The sequence below is a fragment of the Aquarana catesbeiana genome, linkage group LG11 (assembly GCF_042186555.1).
Source record: "Aquarana catesbeiana isolate 2022-GZ linkage group LG11, ASM4218655v1, whole genome shotgun sequence".
Classification (NCBI taxonomy): Eukaryota; Metazoa; Chordata; class Amphibia; order Anura; family Ranidae; genus Aquarana; species Aquarana catesbeiana.
Genome location: NC_133334.1, coordinates 89,508,083 through 89,530,164, shown reverse-complemented (window position 1 = coordinate 89,530,164; position 22,082 = coordinate 89,508,083). Strand labels below are relative to the sequence as shown.

At 46.2% G+C, this 22,082-nt stretch overlaps 1 long non-coding RNA gene across 1 annotated transcript; it reads left to right on the top strand.

Moving 5' to 3' along the window:
* The first annotated feature begins 6,779 nt into the window (after positions 1–6,779).
* LOC141112184 (uncharacterized) lies at positions 6,780–13,401 on the top strand. Its single transcript, XR_012236538.1, has 2 exons — positions 6,780–7,347; positions 11,214–13,401. It is a non-coding gene; the product is annotated as an uncharacterized lncRNA (long non-coding RNA).
* Positions 13,402–22,082: the final 8,681 nt, after the last annotated feature.

Genomic DNA, 22,082 nt, shown 5'->3' with positions numbered 1-22,082 from the left:
TCTCCTGCACACACATGTTACATTGCTGTACTCTCTCCTGCACACACATGTTACATTGCTGTACTCTCTCCTGCACACACATGTTACATTGCTGTACTCTTTCCTGCACACATATGTTACATTGCTGTACTCTCTCCTGCACACACACGTTACATTGCTGTACTCTCTCCTGCACACACATGTTACATTGCTGTACTCTCTCCTGCACACACATGTTACATTGCTGTACTCTCTCCTGCACACACATGTTACATTGCTGTACTCTCTCCTGCACACACATGTTACATTGCTGTACTCTCTCCTGCACACACATGTTACATTGCTGTACTCTCTCCTGCACACACATGTTACATTGCTGTACTCTCTCCTGCACACACATGTTACATTGCTGTACTCTCTCCTGCACACATATGTTACATTGCTGTACTCTCTCCTGCACACACATGTTACATTGCTGTACTCTCTCCTGCACACACATGTTACATTGCTGTACTCTCTCCTGCACACACATGTTACATTGCTGTACTCACTCTCTCCTGCACACACATGTTACATTGCTGTACTCTCTCTCTCCTGCACATATTCCCTATTGATGGTAATCCGGGTTCTGTGTACATTTTGTACAACTGTGACAAGAGGGGGCTCTGACTCCTCCCACTCTTGCTCCAGCACACATTTCATTCTCCAAGCTGCACATTGGTGTCCTTTTATGAAACTGCGGTAAAATAGCGCTATTCAGTTCTCAGGTATTCTCAGAGGAGATCGCTCTCCTCTGAGTGCCTGTTTATGAAGGTCTGTAGATCGCTTCTCATGTTGAGTTGAGAAGTGATCTACAAACGCCGGGAACTCCTGAGAACGGCTCCTCTCACTGTAATCTCGCGTGATGTAGCGGGATTACAGTATGAGGAAGTGTAAAATACAAAAAGTTCAACACGAATCAGCACACATTATTCCCCAACATATTAATAAAATAATAATGTTAAATTTCCCTACACAATATACATTAACCTAATTATAAAAAAAACATTGTTTTTATCAATATTTAAAGATCATATATGTCCCTATTTAAATGTGAATGGTGTATAGTAAATGAATGTAATCCACATATGTAATGCAGCTATACACCATTCATATAAATGCAAAATACATTTATAATCATTAAAAAATAATTTTAATAAAGTATACAAGTATAAATATTTATTAATAAATTAAAATAAAATATATTTCATAATTGATAAACACCCGTATAACTGTAATAAAACATGCCATGGGTACAATCATATTTCAGGGTTTACAAAATTTTACCTAATTAAAAATTATATAAAAATGATATTAATAATAGCATTTAAATGCAGGTAGAATAATATATATACATATATATTTATAAATATGTATATATAAAGAACCGTTAACAGTTATTTACAATAAATATATATGTTATGTCAAACACCCCCCCCCCCCCCCCCCCCATAGCTCACATTTTTGTAAATATTTTATCATATCTTTTCATGTGAGAACACTGAAGAAATGACAATTTGCTACAATGTAAAGTAGTGAGTGTACAGCTTGTATAACAGTGTAAATTTGCTGTCCCCTCAAAATACCTCAATACACAGCCATTAATGTCTAAACCGCTGAAAACAAAAGTGAGCACACCCCTAAGTGAAAATGTCCAAATTTGGCCCAAAGTGTCAATTATTTTCCATTATTTTCCAGCACTGCCTTAACCCTCTTGGGCATGAAGTTCACCAGAGCTTCACAGGTTGCCACTGGAGTCCTCTTCCACTCCTCCATGACTACATCACGGAGCTGGTGGATGTTAGAGACCTTGCGCTCCTCCACCTTCCCTTTGAGGATACCCCAAAGATGCTCAATAGGGTTTAGGTCTGGAGACATGCTTGGCCAGTCAATGACCTTTACCCTCAGCTTCTTTAGCAAGACAGTGTTCGTGTTGGAGGAGTGTTTGGGGTTGTTATCATGTTGGAATACTGCCCTGCGGCCCAGTCTTTGAAAGGAGGGGATCATGTCACAGTACATGTTGGCATTCATGGTTGTCTCAATGAACTGTAGCTCCCCAGTGCCAGAAGCACTCACGAAGCCCCAGACTATGACACTCCCGCCACCATAATTGACTGTAGGCAAGACACACTTGTCTTTGTACTCCTCACCTGGTTGCCGACACACACGCTTGACACCATCTGAACCAAATAAGTTTAACTTGGTCTCATCAGACCACAGGACATGGTTCCAGTAATCCATGTCCTTAGTCTACTTGCCTTCAGTAAACTGTTTGCAGGCTTTCTTGTGCATCATCTTTAGAAGAGGCTTCCTTCTGGGATGACAGCCATGCAGACCAATTTGATGCAGTGTGCGGCGTATGGTCTGGGGCTGAGCACTGACAGGCTGACCCCTACCCCTTCAACCTCTGCAGAAATGCTGGCAGCACTCATACGTCTATTTCCCAAAGACAACCTCTGGATATGACACTGAGCACGTGCACTCAACTTCTTTGGTCGACCATAGCGAGGCCAGCTCTGATTGAAACCTGTCCTGTTAAACCGCTGTATGCAGTGCCGGGACATGGTCATACGGTGCCCAGGGTGAAGATGGCAAACTGCGCCCCCTGGGTGTAAAAAAAGGGCAGTGTTATTTCAAAACAAGAAAATGCTTAAAGTGGGGTTCCACCCAAAAAAACAAAAATACATGAAAAATCCTAAAAAAAAAAAAAAACAAAAAAAATTTGGATATTTTTTTTTTTTTAACTTACCTCTAAATGCCTGTTGCTAGGGGGTCCCTCGTAGTCTGCCCCTTCCAGTGCCTGGGCTGGTGACATCACTTCCCCCTCAGCACAGGAAGGGCTCCGCTCTGCTCCCTCCCTCCTGTCAATCATCTGGGACCCATTACAGGTCCCAGGCGACTGAGCGGCCAATCACGGCGCGCAGCGCCGCTCGCGCATGCGCAGTGGGTGCCAGGCTGTGAAGCCACAGCCCGGCGCCCACAGATGCAATGCTGGCGCCACTGAACGGAGGGGGAGACGAGCGGGGCTTCAATCCCCTGCATCGCTGGACCCAGGGACAGGTAAGTGTCCAATTAAAAGTCAGCAGCTGCAGTATTTGTAGCTGCTGACTTTTAATTTTTTTTTTTTTTTTTTTACTGGACCCCCTGGGTGGAACTCCTCTTTAAGGCAATACACACATTTTAACTATATGTATTTTTAGAGGCACTTAAAGTGCTTTGGAATAATAATGCAGAAAATGTGCTTGTAGAAAGGCCTGCTAACTGTTTTTTCTGTCAGAGCCCGTGTGAACATACTAAGTTTTCAGCTTTGCATTATTTTTTCGTAAGGTAGTGCCCAAATATTCACAAAAAAAGGGAAATACATTTTCTTATACTAGTAATGGCAGCGATCAGCAACTTATAGTGGATGTTAACTATGTTTCCTGTGTATGCTGCTTTTTACTCTGTAAAGTGCCCTGTATTGATTATCAACACAGAGCTGTGGGCTGTGATTTGTCACAGACGTTCAGCAGGTCCCAGCCATGAATCATTTGGTTGGGATCTGCTGACAGTCTCCTGCTGTGTCAAATCACAGGGGTGTAGGCGGGTGGGAGCATACGCCCGACACCCTAAAACTGGCAGCGTCATACGCCTGTAGCTGCCACCCCGTAGCAGTATATGTACTGTGACGGGTTGTCTTTTCAAGTGGTTAAATGCCAATGGTATTTGTAATTTGCAGCATGGGCGGGGTTAATGTACTGCCACTGCTGGTCCACTGATGCATCAGTGTCTGACCAGCGGCAATTAAAGCGGAGCTCCACCTTAAACAAAAAATATCAAAAGCCAGCAGCTACAAATACTGCAGCTGCTGACTTTTAATAAATGGACACTTACCTGTCCCAGGGTCCAGCGATGTCGGCAGCCGAAGCCGATCAATCGCTTGTCTCTCGGCTGCCCCCAACGCCATCCTCGATCAGGGAATCAGGAAGTGAAGCGTTGCGGCTTCACTGCCCGGTTCCCTACTGCGCATGCGCGAGTCACGCTGCGCGTCTACACTGGTCCCCGTTGTGTTGTGGGAACTGTGTGTTTCTCACAACACAATGGGGGGGAGGGCAGTTGCAGCTAGCTGCGGCTAGCTATTCCCGGAAGTGGGTACAGATACCGGGTATTATACAGGTATCTGCACCCCCCTCCCCCCTGAAAGGTGCCAATTGAGGGGGGGAGGAATCCGATGAGCGGAAGTTCCACTTTAGGGTGGAACTCCGCTTTAATTAACCCCTTTGTGCTGCATTAGTGGCACCAGTGTCAGAGTTAATTAACCCCCCCCCCCATGCTGCAAATTACAGAAATTAAAAATAACATTGGTAATTAACCTCCCCTCAGCCTCATTTCCTCCCCCAATCGGATCCAGGCAGTTTATTTATGAATCTGCAGCAGATTCATTAATGAACTGTCTGGATCCGATTGGGGGAGGGGAGGAGGCTGAGGGGACATTAATTACCAATGTTATTTTTAATTTCTCTAATATGCAGCATGGGGGGGGGGTTAATGGCATGCCATTTGGCAATCATTAGCAGTGTTTAGATCTTATTTTTGTGTGATATACACAGTTTGTTGGTTCCTCCTTGGTGGCTCCTCTAGGTTGCACGCGCAGCTTCAGCAGCAGCTCTCTACGCTCCTCCCATCTCGCCTCTGGCCGTGAGTGACGTCACGCCGCCGGGACGGGCCTACGAAGCAGCACCTTCATAGGGACAGTGAAGCGCTGACAGGGAAGGGCGTGTGCGGTGACTATCTGTCTAGGCTTGTGCCGGGTGCAGGAGCGCACTCGGCACATTACAGTAAAAGGTACAGAGACGATTAGCGGCGCCGGCTAGTGTGTACTGTGAAGCACACTGCCGGAACTTCACCTGCGCCCCCCCCCCCCCCCCTCCAGAAAATTGTACCGCCCAGGGCATCCGCCCCTTCCTTGTACCGGCCCTGGCTGTATGGTCTTGGCCACCATGCTGCAGCTGAGTTTAAGGGTCTTGGCAATCTTCTTATAGCCTAGGCCATCTTTATGTAGAGAAACAATTCCTTTTTTTCACATCCTCAGAAAGTTTGTTGCCATGAGGTGCCATGTTGAACTTCCAGTGACCAGTATGAAAGAGTGAGAGCGATAACACCAAATTTAACACACCTGCTCCCCATTCACACCTGAGACCTTGTAACACCAAGGAGTCACATGACACCGGGGAGGGAAAATGGCCAATTGGGCCCAATTTGGACATTATCACTTAGGGGTGTACTCACTTTTGTTGCCAGCGGTTAAAACATCATTGGCTGTGTGTTGAGTTATTTTGAGGGGACAGCAAATTTACACTGTTATACAAGCTGTACACTCACTATTTGACATCATAGCAAAGTGTAATTTCTTCAGTGTTGTCACATGAAAAGATATAATAAAATATTTACAATAATGTGAGGGGTGTACTTACTTTTGTGAGATACTGTACATAGATAGAGAGAGAAAGAGGCTGGCATCACAATTGTGCAATCACAGATATTGCATGTGACGCATTGCTGTGCATATCACATGCAATGTTTGTGTGATGCAAATTGAAATCATATTGCATTTGCACCAAAATGGTACAGGACCCTTTATTTGGTCTGCACTGGAATGGGATCACATCGGTGTGAAGACTCATGCGATCCGATTCCTGCACCATTACATAGTTGGCACTGCGAAATGATCTGGGGGTGTCATTAACTTTACATTGACACCCGCAGTGGTGCGCAGATGTCTATGCAGGTGTGATGTGGAAACCCGCACAGGAATCACGCTGGTTCCAGCATCATGCTTGACAAAGGAGCGCTGCTATGTTTTCCATCCATAGTGTGAATACTGGGAAACGTGTCGCACATTTGTGACATCACGGCCCCGCGCCACGCTTTGCTGTGCTTGCCAAGCCTCGTTGTGGCTCCCCTCTTACGGCCGTGTCATCTTTACACCTCGGATGGCAGACGGACTGAACACATATGGTGGCACAGCCTGTGACAGGACTGGACGTCCCATTTCCCCTTCTCCCGGAACCCACACCTGGTCACATGATCTGAGCAGTCATCTCATCTCTGCTCCGTCTGTCACTTTTACCAGGAGAAACCGCTGTGCCCCCCAAACCTCACACCATCCGCATCGCATTTCATGTGCTACCAGCCGGTTCTGGACTTGCTGAGACCTGCAGTCCCCCTCCTCTCTTCCCATCCACAGACATGAACACAGATGTGCCGTCTTCCATGTCACTGGATATTGGTTTTTATAAGAAATACTATATTGATACAGAGGCGCCCCTTTCCTTGTTTCTCCTAAGTTACATACACTGCTAATGACCTGAGATCAGCGGTGACACTCGGGATCGCCGCTCATCTCAGTGTCATAAAAGGACACCATTGTACTTCTCACACAGCTTGGAGAATGAAGAGAAGGCGGGTGCAGAGCTGAGTGACAGAGCAGCAGACCAATCGGCAGCCAGAGCTCATGCTGAGAGGCGGGGCTATGCAGATAGGAGTGTAGGAGAGGCTTCAGCGTCCCTCTTGTCACTGACACAAGGCGGGGACAGAAGTAAAAACAATCCCACATGGTGCCTATGTGTCAGAGGTGCTGCTGATCCGATGCTGAGCCCCTCCCCTGAGTTCTCTCTTTGGTTCCCAAAGTCTCCTCCCCTCTGGGCTCTCTCTCCTCATTGGACCGCGCCGCTCACTCTGTCCATCCTGCCCCTCCCCACCGGGATCCCTTCCCCAGATCTGCATCCCATTCCCCGCAAACTAAACCTTCCTCTTCTATGGGGCGCAGGGTGGAGGGACAGGCAGTTATTGGATCCGGATTTTACCTCCCCCCCTACCCTGGCGTGACCTGCCCCACACATCCCGACACTGGACCCGATCTCATTGTAAGGTGATAATGACACTTACTATATCACCGATGGAAAGGCTGGGGTGTAATCACCGATAAATGCGCTGTAGGGCGCTGTTCTTCTTCTGTGACGAGAGCCGCTAGGAGACACGTCCTGTCGCTGCCAACGCACGTAAGAAAATGGCGCCGCTCAGCCCTCTCGTGCCGGTATAACCGTTATCCGTCCGCCCCCCCGTGACCCCCCCGCACGGGACACGCGCTGCCTCTGACTTCGTTCAGTCATAATGTCCTGTGACGGGAGAAGACGGATTGCTGGAGAGGATTCGGTGCTCTTCACCCTCCAGCCTGCAGGTGGCAATAGAGAGCGCCGCTGTACAGTGAGGAAAGGCTGTGCACGTTCTCACTTATTCTATCCCCTTGTCAGGTGACTGGAGGAGGAAGAAGAACATGTTTATCAGTCTGTAAGTAGAGGGAGGAGCGGGGACAACTTACCACAGACCTTCCATCTCTACTCCTCACACAGAACCCTCATCTTCCTCACCCCCCCTCTCTCTTCCTCATTCCCCCCCCTCTCTTCCTCATTCCCCCCTCTCTCTTCCTCATCCCCCCCCTCTCTCTTCCTCATCCCCCCCCTCCTCTCTTCCTCATTCCCCCCCCTCCCTCCTCTCTTCCTCATTCCCCCCCCTCTCTCTTCCTCATTCCCCCCCCTCTCTCTTTCTCATTCCCCCCCCCTCTCTCTCTCTTCCTCATCCCCCCCCTCTCTCTCTCTTCCTCATCCCCCCCTCTCTCTCTCTTCCTTATTCCCCCCCCTCTCTCTTCCTCATCCCCCCCCCTCTCTCTCTTCCTCATCCCCCCTTCTCTCTCTCTCTTCCTCATCCCCCCTCTCTCTCTTCCTCATCCCCCCTTCTCTCTCTCTCTCTTCCTCATTCCCCCCCTTCTCTCTCTCTCTTCCTCATTCCCCCCCTCTCTCTCTCTCTTCCTCATTCCCCCCCTCTCTCTCTCTTCCTCATTCCCCCCCCTCTCTCTCTTCCTCATTCCCCCCCCCCCCTCTCTCTCTTCCTCATCCCCCCTTCTCTCTCTCTCTCTTCCTCATTCCCCCCCTCTCTCTCTCTTCCTCATTCCCCCCCCTCTCTCTCTTCCTCATTCCCCCCCCCCCCTCTCTCTCTTCCTCATCCCCCCTTCTCTCTCTCTCTCTTCCTCATCCCCCCTTCTCTCTCTCTCTCTTCCTCATTCCCCCCCTTCTCTCTCTCTCTCTTCCTCATTCCCCCCCTTCTCTCTCTCTCTTCCTCATTCCCCCCCTTCTCTCTCTCTCCCCCCTCAGGGCTCACTATAACACATGGAGGTCTCACTACTAGATTGTTCTGTGTGATAAGAGACTCATTCTATGCTCTGCACTGTCTGTATTTCTCCACAGTAAAGCTTCTTCCATCCATGTAGATCTCTACCTTATCATTACTAGAATGTTATTAAAAATCATCCTCAGTGATATAACAGAACATGAAACCGAGATTAACCTCTTCAGCCCCAGAAGATTTACCCCCCTTCATGACCAGGCCATTTTTTGCGATACTTTTACTAACAATTGCGCAGTCGTGCGACGTTGTACCCAAATACAATTTATGTCCATTTTCCCCACAAATAGAGATTTCTTTTGGTGGTATTTGATCACCTCTGCGGCTTTTTTTTTTTTTTTTGCGCCATAAACAAAAAGACAATTTAACCCCTTGCCACCCAGGCCAATTCTGACATTTCTCTCCTACATGTAAAAATCATCATTTTTTTTGCTAGAAAATTACACAGAACCCCCAAACATTATATATGTTTTTTTTAGCAAAGATCCTAGAGAATACAATGGCGGTTGTTGCAACTTTTTATCTCGCACGGTATTTGCGCAGCAATTTTTCTAATACGATTTTTCTTTTAGGAAAAAAAACAGTTTTGTGCTTTAAAAAAAAAAAAAAAAAAAAACAGTAAAGTTAGCCCAATGTTTTTGCATATTGTGAAAGATGAAGTTATGCCGCGTAAATAGATACCTAACGTGACGCTTCAAAATTGCACACACTCGTGGAATGGCACCAAAGTTCAGTACTTAAAAATCTCCATAGGCAATGCTTGAAATTTTTTTACTGGTTACATGTTTTGAGCTACAGAGGAAGTCTAGGGACAAAATTATTGCTCTCGCTCCAACGTTCACATCGATACCTCACATGTGTGGTTTGAACACCATTTTCATATGTGGGCGGGACTTACGTATGCGTTCGCTTCTGCGTGCGAGCTCACGGGGACAGGGGCGCCTTAAAATTTTTTATTTTTTTTTATTGTTAATTTTACTTTCTTTTTTTTAGTTTGCAACTTTTTGGGAAAAAAATGTTTTTGATCATTTTTATTCCTATTACAGGGAATGTAAACATCCCTTGTAATAGGAATATGGCACGATCAGTCCTCTTTACAGTGAGATATGAGGTCAATAAGACCCCACATCTCACCACTAGGCTGGGAAGTCTGAAATAAAAGAAATAAACCAATCACGGCTTCCCAGCCGAGGCGGCGCCGTTTTTTTTTTTTTTAATGCAGAGGCCGGGCGTAACATCATAATATCGCGCCCAGCCTCCGATGATCATAGAGACTCCGCCGACCATCTGGTCTGCCGGAATTCTCTATGATCGACATCTGGGGCCAGCGAATCCTGTCCCCGACTCACCGATCGTAGTGGTGAGTCGGTAGAAGTACCGGAGGGAGGGGACGTCCCCTCTCGCTTCTCATAAGAACGATCAAATGGTGGAACAGCCGCTATGATCGTTCTTATGGTGTAGGGAATCACCGGCTGAAAACGGCAGCTACAGGCATCATTTAGATTTCACCGATCAAATTCCATCACGTCATGTGACGGTGGGAGGGCGGCAACAGGTAAAAAAAAAATGTATAATTTTTTTACTTGTTGTAAACGGTGTTCAAACCACACATGTGAGGTATCGCCATGATTGTGAGAGCGGGAGCAATTATTCTAGCACAAGACCTCCTCTGGAACTCTAAACGGGGAACCATAAAATTATTATTAAAGCGTTGCCTATGGAGATTTTTAAGTGCCAAAGTTAGGCGCCATTCCACGTGTTTGCGCAATTTCAAAGTTTGACATGTTATCTATTTACTCAGCGCAACATCATCTTTCACATTATACAAAAAAAAATTGGGCTAACTTTACTGTTTTTTTTTTTTTTTTTTTTTTTTTTAATTATTTATTGAAGTGTATTTTTCCCCAAAAAATTGTGTTTGAAAGGCCGTTGCGCAAATAGAGTGACATATATGAATGACATATTGCGACCACCATTTTATTCTTTAGGGTCTCTGCTAACAAAATATATATATATATATATATATATATATATATATGTTTGGGGATTGTATGTAATTTGCTAGCAAAAAATACAGATTTTAACTTGTAAGCAACAAGTGTCAGAAAAAGGCCTGGTCTTGAAGAGGTTAAATCCCTGTACTGTTATTTGAATACATTACTGACTCTGCAGCCTGGACAGTGGTGCTGCTTTGTCCCTCTGCATGATGGGTCGTCACACACAGCTTACCCTGCACACTCTCTACTTCTCCCTGCCAGAGCTGCTGGGCTAGAGAAGAGGAGAAAGAGGACCCTGCGGCTGCTGGGTGGCGGTCCCACCTACCACTCAGACAGCAGGAGGGCAAGGATTGGTGGCAGAATATCCCGGGGAGAGAAAGCCCACCCAGGGAGCTGCGAAGGGCTGCTGGGAACTGCAGGGATTTGTGGGGGATGTAGTCCCCATCTGGAGAATTTAAACTGAGATACTTGTTGGTACTATAAGTCCCAGGAGGAAGTTGTGCCAGATGGAGGAGGAAAACCCTGGGATTGATGGGGGGGGGGGGTGTGTGTAGTGCAGCGATCGCGGTCACTCCATGTCCCTAGGACGCAGTGCAACCCGGTCTCTGTAAAGAGCCAATGACGTGGCTCTTTAATCGCATCCAATCACATGTAAATACGGAAGTGAAGTTTATCGGCTCTCCTCGCCTCACAATGACAGAGTGCGAGGAGAGGAGAGCGGATCAGAGGCAACTCCTTGCAGGGGAGACCTGTACAGATAATCGGGGCACTAATTATCAGTGCAGCCCTAGCAGTGCCCATCAGTGCCGCCTCATCAGCACACATCATTCTTTTTCTGTCTGTATGTATGGACACCGCACAGTACCACTTCTCTTGTCCTGTATGCTGGGTGTCATTATAATGCTGTAATTCTTTCTGGACTCTACAAACATTGGTGTGGCACTAACTGGTTATCTTATGTTTTTGGATTTCTTCCAGGACACTCATAGAAGCGGGATTGATGTGCCATATGAGACCATCCCCTCTGAAGCTAGTTGGCAGGATTACACTTGCGATATTTGATATTAAAAACAAAAGATCTACTACATCTTACACAAGTACATAGATTGTAAGCTGTGTGGTATGGGGAAATGATGGGTCACATTACAGGGCCATCATTATGGTGGTGGGGTGCATATATTGCAGAGTGCCCCTTATGATGGGGAATCCTAGATTGCAGGTTGTTGGGTACAGGTGTAGATGGAAGAGGGCGTCAGTTTGCAGGGTGATCCCTAACTGCTTAGCGCCAACCGTACGCACATATGCGGCCTCGGCTTTAAGGGGTTATACCGGGGGAATGATGCCTGCACCATTTTTTTAGAGCGGGCGGTCGGCTCTTCAGGGATAACAACTAATGTGGCTAAAAGCTGCTCGGCTGTTATCCCAAAGGAAACAGAGGGGACATTCCGCCGCTCTTCCCGGACCTCCCGTCCCACCAGGAGACCCGATCCACGATCTGCCACTTCCGCCGGCTAGAGTAATGCCCCATACACACGGTCGGATTTTCCGATGGAAAATGTCCGATCGGAGCGTGTTGTCGGAAATTCCGACCATGTGTGGGCTCCATCGGACATTTTCCATCGGATTTTCCGACACACAACGTTGGAGAGCAGGAGATAAAATTTTCCGACAACAAAATCCGTTATCGGAAATTCCGATCGTGTGTACACAAATCCGACGGACAAAGTGCCACGCATGCTCAGAATAAATAAAGAGATGAAAGCTATTGGCCACTGCCCCGTTTATAGTCCCGACGTACATGTTTTACGTCACCACGTTTAGAACGATCAGATTTTCCGACAACTTTGTGTGACCGTGTGTATGCAAGACAAGTTTGAGCCAACATCCGTCGGAAAAAATCCTAGGATTTTGTTGTCGAAATGTCCGAACAAAGTCCGACCGTGTGTACGCCCTATAAGACTGGAAGGAAGCCGTTTCTGGCTTCCTTCCAGTCTTCTTTCTGTAAACACGGAAGGAACGTCACAACGTCACTTCCCGTTTACTTGGCTGCCAATGGTGCCGTTTAAAAAGAAAAAAAAGACAGTATTCACAATCGCCGTTTTGGGACTTTAAAGTGCATAGGAGGGATTTGGGGTCTTGTAGACCCCCGATCCCTCCATAAAGAGTACCTGTCACCACCTATTACTGTCACAAGGGATGTTTACATTCCTTGTGACAGCAATAAAAGTGATGACATTTTTTTTTTTTAAAGTGACAATGTAAAAAAAGAAAAATAAATAAGAATTCTTTTTTTAAAGCGCCCCCGTCCATGCGAGCTTGCGCAGCAAAGAAAACGCACACGTAATTCGCACTTGCATATGTAAACAGTGTTTAAATCACACATGTGAGGTATCGCCACGATTGTTAGAGTGAGAGCAATAATTATAGCACTAGACCTCTAACTCTAACCTGGTAACCGTTAATTTTTATTAAAGCGCCGCCTATGGAGATTTTTAGGTACCGTAGTTTGTCGCCATTCCACGAATGTGTGCAATTTCAAAGCATGACATGTTAGGTATCTATTTACTCGGCATAACATCATCTTTCACATTATACAACAAAATTGGGCTAACTTTACTGTTTAGTTTTTTTTTAATTCATGAAAGTGTCTTTTTTCCCAACGTTTGAAAGAGCGCTGCGCAAATACGGTGTGACATAAAATATTGCAACAATCGCTATTTTATTCTCCAGGGCAGGGATATGCAATTAGCGGACCTCCAGCTGTTGCAGAACTACAAGTCACTTGAGGCATAGCAAGACTCTGACAGCCACAAGCATGACACCCAGAGGCATGATGGGACTTGTAGTTTTTGCAATAGCTAGAGGTCCGCTAATTGCATATCCCTGTTCTAGGGTCTATGCTAAAAAAATATATAAAATGTTTAGGGGTTCTAAGTAATTTTCAAAAAATACGTATTTTAACTTGTAAGCAACAAATATCAGAAATAGGCTTAGGCATGAAAGGGTTAAGAAAGGTAAGGAGGTGAACATCACCGATCATTACTAGGTACATAAAAAGGTGACGGCAGGCCTTTACCCTTCTTGATAGCTTCAGTAATGTAAAAATGCTTACAAAAAATTGTATTACTGTTTTTTGTAAAACAAATAAAGACGATTGAAACAGAAAGACCGAGTAGCCCATCCTCCTTTTTTTTTTTTTTTTTTTTTTTTTTTTTGTTAAGCTTATTGTCTAAGTATAGATCTAGGTTTGTCTCAAGCATGTTTGAAGCCATTTACTGTTGTCTGTCTCACTACCTCTGCTGGTAGTTTATTCCAAGTATCAACTACCCTGTCAGTAAAATAATAGTTTTTAAGATTAGTTTTGAACTTTCCTCCAGTTAGTTTGAGGTCATGTCCCATGTTCTTGATTTTGGTTTTATATTGAAAAAACTGCCCTTCCAAACCTTGTTCACCCCCTTGATGTATTTAACCACTTCCAGACAGGGCCATCTTAAGAGCATTATAGGCCCCCGGGCAATACTGTGCACTGGGGCCCTGTCTACAAAATCATGCATGAGAATAAAAATGCAAATGATCAAAAAGGCTATATTTATTGGTACTTCCAACAAAATCAGTGTTTAAACATTAACACAACGTTTGGACAATATAACACGAGTTTGATGGGCACAGTGGCTGCGTTTGATGGGCACAGTGGCAGCTTTTGAGGGGCACAGACAGTGGCTGTGTGTGATGCACAACTTGAATGTACTTCGGTAGACATCGTTAGACTTACTTGAGGCCGCCAGCCTGGTGCAGTACAGTGTGTCACTCACAGCAGCAAGGAAGTGCCAGCTATCAAGGGCCGTCTTTCCGCTCCGCTCCCTCTCCACGCTGTCTGAAGAACATGGCAGAGGTGGGCGGAGCTTGTTCACTAGCAGCTGGGGCAGCCGCGGCGTGCTATGAATGCTGGGGCAGCCGCGGCCTCTGACTGACGTCACTGGTTGCTAGCTAGACGCATCTGACACAAGGAAAATGATGACCCAATCCAATGGGCTCATGGACGTATGTGCAGGCATACACTATAAAATACATCTGCATTTGTGGTGCCTGGGAGCCCCAGATGCTGCGTGATTCTGCCCATATGAATGAATTACAAGATACGCTGTACAAATACAAATGTACATATACATATACAAACTGTACATATACAAATGTAAACACCACTACTTGTGTTTACAGGAACATATGTATGGGCCAATGCATGTCCATCTGTAAATGCAAAAACCAGTACTTATACACCCGAGTACAGCATCATTTTTAATTCATTCCTATGGGCAGAATTAAGCGAACAACTGGGGCTCCTAGTCGCCACAATAACAGACGCACTTAAAGTGGAGCAATCCTCCTCCAATCAACATTGATTACTTTTAATCCTCATGCTGCTAGCATTAGTAAATAGATAGGAAAGTATACAGAATATCTACTTTTTTTTTTTTACATTTCTTCAGGGACTTCCTGGTTTCTTGCCTGGGCAAATGATGTCATACATCCCAGGAGTCTTAGGAGGGGAGGAGAGGAGGAGGGGTTTTCTTAGCTAAGCACACCCTCCTGCCTGCATGCTTGAGCTAAGGGCAGATGGATTCCAAGAAGTAAATGCTACATGAATCATTTGACCTTACTCAAGATGGTCACAGCCAGAAATGCTAGGAGGTGTTTTTCAAAGTAATTTCTTAACAAAAAAAAAAAAGCAGAGACATGGATGGACTGGGGAGTTTGCGTTGAATATCAAAAAATAATTAAAGTGATTGTAAACTCTCGTATTTTTAAAAAAAAAATACAAATAACAAACATGTTATTTTTGCCTGCTCTGTTGCAGTGGTTTTACACAGAGCAGCCCCGATCCTCTTCTCGGGTCCCTCTTCGGCTCTCCTGGCCCCTTCCTCTTGTCAAGCAGCTTGCTATGGGGGCACCCGAGCCGAGTCACAGCTCTCTGTGTCCATTCAGACATGGAGCTGCGGCCCAGCCATTCCCCCTCTCTCTCCTGATTGGCTGACTGACTAACTTTGATTGACAGCAGCGGGGCCCAATGGCGCCACTGCTGTGTTTCAGCCAAACAGCAGGGAGAGTCTCGGATGGCAGAGACTTTCGCAGATATCGCTGGCCAGAGATGGGGCTCTGGTAAGCATTAGAGGGCTGCTACACACAGAAGGCTTTTTATCTTAGATAAAAAAAAAACCTCTGCCTTTACAACTTCTTTAAATGGTGTTTTGGTTTGTGGTGCTCAGATGCAGTGAAGATCCGCTGTACGCATATACATCTGGAAATACGCGTGTTCATGAGCCAAATAGCCTCATCACTACTAGACCCCCCCATAAAAATGGTTCTACATATTCATGAAAGGGCTATTAGTAATGAACTATCATGTATGAATATACTGTATCTGTTCCCAGTGATTCTATGAGCCAGCTCTCTGAACACTTTTTTTTTTTTAGGCATTAGGTTACCAGGTCTTTCCTGAACCCTGCCCAATTGCTTGGCTTGGGACTGAAACGTAGAATGTGACAACAAATGTACATAGTCAATCTATAGACCAGGGTAGGCAACCTGGGGCTCTCCAGCTGTTGTGGAACTACATTTCCCATGAGGCATTGCAAGGCTGGCAGTTACAATTATTCCCAGAGGCATGATGGGACTTGTAGTTCCGCAACAGCTGGAGAACCCAGGTTGCCTACCCCTGCTATAGGTACATACTGTACTAGGACCAATTTAGACAGCAGCCAATTAACCTACCAGCATGTCTGGAGTGTGGGAAGAAGACCAAGTACCCCTGTGCTATGAGGCATAAGTGCTTAATACTAATTGCTCAATTAACTGACTGAACCCCGCATAAAAACCAACTTGCTTCTCCAATTCATATTTTTGCATGACAGCCATGGTAGGAAGGAAAATTAACTCCTGCACATGGGTGTTACTGTAAGAGCCATTATGACATCATGAAAAGTATGTGCTTTTTCTTAGAAAAAATACATACTTTTTTTTTATGATGTTTTTTTTTCTGCAGTTCTATCTGGGTTGGGTTGGGTTGGGTTGTGTGGTCAGCTTAGTGGCGTCTATAGTTAAACATGCTACATCCACCTGCTTCACTTCTTTACTATGCAGTGCTCAGGCACTAAATATAGAGCAGATCAAGAGACAGCACATATATAAGATGACAGCTCAGAGGAAAAGGTCACAGGTCCCCACATATACACAGCATGTCATGGAGCACTAGCCTGCTCCTGTGTTTATTACATAACTTTAGGAACCACTACAGGTCTTATACAAACTGTAATACCTTGCTACAAGGAATAAGAATCCAGCTTTCAGCAGCTTACGATGGTCAGATTAATTAAAGCTCATGGTTGCCTGGGACAATGCTCAAACAATACTGCAAATCTACTGCTAGTAACATGAGAGTAGAACGTCACTCAGGATATAGCACTATGCCATGGCATGGATTGCTTCTATCTGCTGAACTAACAGACAAAACCTAGCCACTACCCACAAACGCACATATCCAATAAGTGAGATACATAGAAGTGTTTTTGTTATATCTGTACTGTTCTTAAGGCACATATGAAGCCACAAATGTTTAAACACTCATCAGGTACCAACAATGAACATACTCTTTTTTTGTTTCTTGAATATCTGCAGATTAAAGTGTAATTCCAGCTTAAACCTAACATACCTTCAAACTGTCCCCTCCCTCCTCCTAACATCTGTGCTAAGTAGCTTGTGTAAGAAAGGTGTATATACTTACATATTTTCAGGCCGCTCCAGTCTGGCCATGTGATCAGCTTCCCTGTGTCAGCTAGTGCAGCTGCAGAGGAGAGGAGGGACCACCAACACTGGATGGGCCATTGAAGTTTATGGGCGACGTCACGTCTCAAGGCTTTATTAGCCGCTGTCGGGCACTCAGAATACACATCTTTCTTACACAGGTTTGTTACCATGTGTGTTAGGAAGGGGGAGGAGACAGTTTAAAAGGTTAGTTAGCATAGTGCATGTGACCAGACCTGAGTTTGTAGCTCTCCTCCGACTGGGTCTGTCTGCCGCATATTAGCACTATATGTCCATTAAACTATGACATAAGCAAGAAGCATTTGGCATTCTGCACAGTAATGTAGGGTCTGGCCAGAGAGGAACTACTTTGACACAGTTAGCCAGCTTGAACATGTATTTCACTTTATGCAATCCGAAAATCCCTGCTTTTCTGCAAAAGTTTGCTACAAATAGGTAAAGCTTTATAGCAGTATGCAGAGGGTAATTCAGAATTTCCAGTGTTTACAGGAGCCTATATATCAGCCCATAGCTAATGACAGAACATATCCCCTCCTCCTGCACCGCAAATGAGATCATCTGCAGCCTGTCACCATTCTACTATGGACCCCACATAACCCATCATTATCCTTCATATAACCCATTACACTGATAGTTCACCTCTACATCTGCTAGTTAGCACCTATGTAACAAATGACCTCTGCCCCTGGATCCTCTGTAAAACACCAGATAAACTATGACGGTCATATCTGCCCCACACTTATTATCTTGTCCTTCATGGCTCTAGCCAGCACCTGCTCATTAGCTGGCTGTCACCCTTCATATGTGCACCTATACTCTCACCTGTGTCACTGACATCTGCACCCACTGCCATCTGTAATAATCCCCAGGACACCAGGCATACCCAACCCTTCAGGCTAACCCCCTGTCCACCATCTCACCCCCCCCCCCCCCCCCCAAGTCCCAATAACTTTTCATTTTAATTAATCGCCTGTGTGTTATCACATCCATTGTGTCAGATCCCTCTGCTCCCTACTAGCCTTTCCCCTCCTTATCACTGCAATTTATTCCTACAGCTGGCATGTCAACCCCTGTCCCTGTCAGTCCTGTGCCCGTCTTCTGATCAACCCACCTGTCACTGTAACACCTATAGGTCTCATTGTCCTTGTGTGTCATCACCTCCCTCGTGTCAGATCACCCAGCTCCCTATGTTATCTCTTCTCTATTGGTCACTGTGGCTCATCCATACAGTTTGCAAGTAAACCATTTCCACTATCTGGTCACCTGTCACTACTCCCACTGCACCCATCACAACATGTCACTGTAACCTCTACAGGTCAGATGTCCCATTGCATCCTGTGAGATCTCCCTGCTTCCTATGAAACCTCTCCAAATAAACCCCTGTCCCTGTTGACAGCCCCCACCCTTCTGCTTGTCACTGCTGGACCTTTCACTGTAACCTCAACAGGTATTATTCCCCATTTCCCCCTGTGTCAGATCCCTCCGCTCCCTATGTATCCTATCCTTATCACAATGCACTATACAAAACACATATCATCTCCTGTTCATGATGACAGTCCTGCCCCCCATCTCATCACTCCACCTGTCACCGAGTCCCCCAATAATCTCTCCCTCATGTTGTCCCTATAGCAGGTCATATGCCCCTGTGTGTTATACTGTGTCAGATCCCTCTGCTCCCCGTCTATCCTCTCCTCTCCTTATTGAGATTCACCCATAGAGTCCTCATATCTCCTCCTGTCCCTGGTGACAGCCCTGACAACTTCTAATCCCCCTCATGATTTCTCACTGTGACCCCTACAAGTCTTATTTGCCATTGCCCCCTGTGTGTCACCCCATGCCCTGTCAGCCCCCTCTGCTCCTTGTCATTGTGTTTCATTCATACAGCCCACATGTCCTCCCATACTGCCCTTTGGAGGCCCTCTCACCTCTGTGCCCCTTGCCCTTCATCTTGTCCTGCACTGTCCCAGCTTATCATCCTGCTGTCACCCTTCATGCCCTGTCACTTCACCTTTCAGCCCTCACTCTACCCGCCTCCCCTCCGGCTTACCCCATAAGCCACTCCATGTCTGCCGCCCCCTCCGGCTCAGCTCATCCTCGGGGTCTCCCGCTCCCCGGCTTCAGCTCCGGTGTTCTGCCGAGAAAGTTCCCCTCCTCGGATAAGGACCCCCCTGTACTGCACAGGCGCATCGCTTGCGCAGTACGAGCCGGCGGAAATAGCCGAAGGTGAATAGTTGTAAATCAGCTGTACACGACGCCTGTAAGAGGGCCCCTCGCGGGCTCGCTCCGCTTGCCACGCTTCGGGCACGGCCTCGTTACGCTCGGCACTTTTTCATTCTACCTCTAGGTCCACTTGGATGGTGGGGCTTGAACCTGGACTCAGGGCGCAGGCGCCGTGTACAGCTGATTGAAGGTTTTCAGCTTCGGCTATTTTCGGTGGCTCCTTAGTCGTTCTTACTGCGCAAGCGCTGCGCCTGCGCAGTACAGGGGGGTCCTTATCCGCCGGGGGAACTTTCTCGGCAAGACACCGGCTCCGGCGGAAGTAAACACAGCACCGCCCACAGCAAGCACACTTCCGGGTCTGACGTCACCCGGCGGAGAGCAGCATGGGAGGAGGAGGAGGGTGCACAGTGCATTGTGGGGGGAGGGGGCGGGGACAGCTGTACAAGCTGCAATGTGCAGTGTCATGGGGAGCTGTCAGCTTATATGTGCTGATCAGCCTGAACCCTGAGCTGTCCTGTGTGCTCTCCTGAGCAGTCACCACACACATACAATCATGACCGTGGAATAAATATGACATTTATCAGTGCACATGTGAAAAAGTAAACCCTCAGCTGGATTCACACCTATGCCTATTTATTAAAATCTATGGAAATGCATTAAAACACGTCAACGCAGAGTACTTTTAGGATCTGTTCGCACCTGTGCACTTTAAATGCATGCAAAATTGTGCGTTTTAAAAATGCTCTAAAAACACGTCACGTTTGATGTGTCATTAAATGTTAATCACACCCTAAATGCGGCAAGAAAATGCATGTTTTGCTGCACAGGAAAGGCACAACAAATGCAGCAAAACAATATAAAAAACATGAAAGTAGATATGGCGCTGTTCCGTTAATATATATATTCCTAATAACAGGTGCTTTTTGGAGGATTAAAAAGAGGTGCTAGTAAACCCACTGCCACTAACCAATTAGTGGGAAAGGTCAGTGAGAGAAAAAAAATTGAATACAAATAATGCTGCTGGTAGGTGCTATTAATTAAACCCCAGTTAAGGATGAACAAAAATGTCTGAAAACAGTGTGAAAAATATAAACTATAAATAATAAATAAATCAAACCAATATGATGATTCTGATGTGTTGAATAAAAAACTAAGTGTATATAATACAAATCCATGAAATGAAAAGGTGGTGTTTAGGTATATTTAAATACTTTACATACTGAGAACATATTCACCTTTCTCTATTTGTCACCATAAAATACAATCTGAAACAAATAATTATGTGAAAAATATATAAAGCTGGATAGATCCCCCAACATATAAAACTACCAATTTATCAATAATGGCTAATCTATCACAATAGTGCAAAGATATATGAGCTCAATAAAGTGCTAATTGTGCCATTGAAAAACCAACTATTAATCTTATACTCCTTAAAACAATAGTCCAAAATCCATTTGAAATCAATAAAGTGCTCTTGTGCCAGTGAGGAAATCCATTTTCTAATCTACCGTATTTATCGGCATATAACACGCACTTTTTTCCCCTGAAAATCAGGGGAAAATCGTGGGTGCGTGTTATAGGCCGAGCCCCCCCCAATTGTGTGTGATCGGAGCGATCGCGGCTATTGCCGCGATCGCCGCCGACATACACAGCCGTGTGGAAATTCAAATACGGCGCCGAGACTGCAGGGACTCGGCGGAGCGGAGCTACACATAGCCGAGAGTCCTCGGGTTTTCTCGGCGCTGCTTACAGTCCCGCCCATAGGGCGGAACTGGGCGGGACTGTAAGCGGCGCCGAGAAAACCCGAGGACTCTCGGCTATGTGTATCAGCGCTCCGCCGAGTCCCTGCAGTCTTGGCGCCATATTTAAATTTACACAGGGCTGTGTATGACGGCAGGGATCGCGGCGATCCCACAAAGCTGCACGGGGGCAAGGCTGCACGGGGGGGCAAGGCTGCACTGGGGCAAGGCTGCACTGGAGAAAAGCTGCACTGACATGGCTGCACTGACATTGCTGCACTGACAAGGCTGCACTGACATGGCTGCACTGACATGGCTGCACTGACAAGGCTGCACTGGGGCAAAGCTGCACTGACAAGGCTGCAATGGACACTGGGGCAAGGCTGCACTGACAATTCTGCACTGGGGCAAAGCTGCACTGACAAGGCTGCACTGACAAGGCTGCAATGGACACTGGGGCAAGGCTGCACTGACACTGACAAGGCTGCAGATGGACACTGATAACGCTGCATTGATGGGCATTTTAATGTAAGTTTTTCTTCCTTAAACTTTACTCCTAAAAGTTTTTTTCCTTAAAATTCCCTCCTTAACTTGGGTGCGTGTTATACGCCGGCGCGTGTTATACGCTGATAAATACGGTAATTAACTTCTCAATGGGTGATCACACCGTGCGTGCCTTATTCGTGCTCCTATTACGGCTGCACTCACCAGATCCTTCTCCCACTCCTGGGGTCTAAGGCGGCATCCACAGTATATGCCACTGTGGACCTCTAGCGGCGGTGGCGAAAAAGCGTGGAAAAAACGGATTTCTCAGGACGTTTCCCAGGAAGCAATAAATTCGGGAAATAGTCTAAATCCCGAAAATGTCCCGGGAAATTCGGGACAGTTGGTAAGTATGCAAAGGCTGTTGGTAGTTGTAATTTCCCATTCAAAGAATACTGTGAATGAGTGACGCGGACGGGTGGACGGAGCCCTGCCCAGGATGCGTCTTTTTTTTTAATTGTGGCAGCAGACATGGGGCGAAGATCCCCAGTCTGCTGTCAAGGCGGGGATCAGGGGGAGGGGG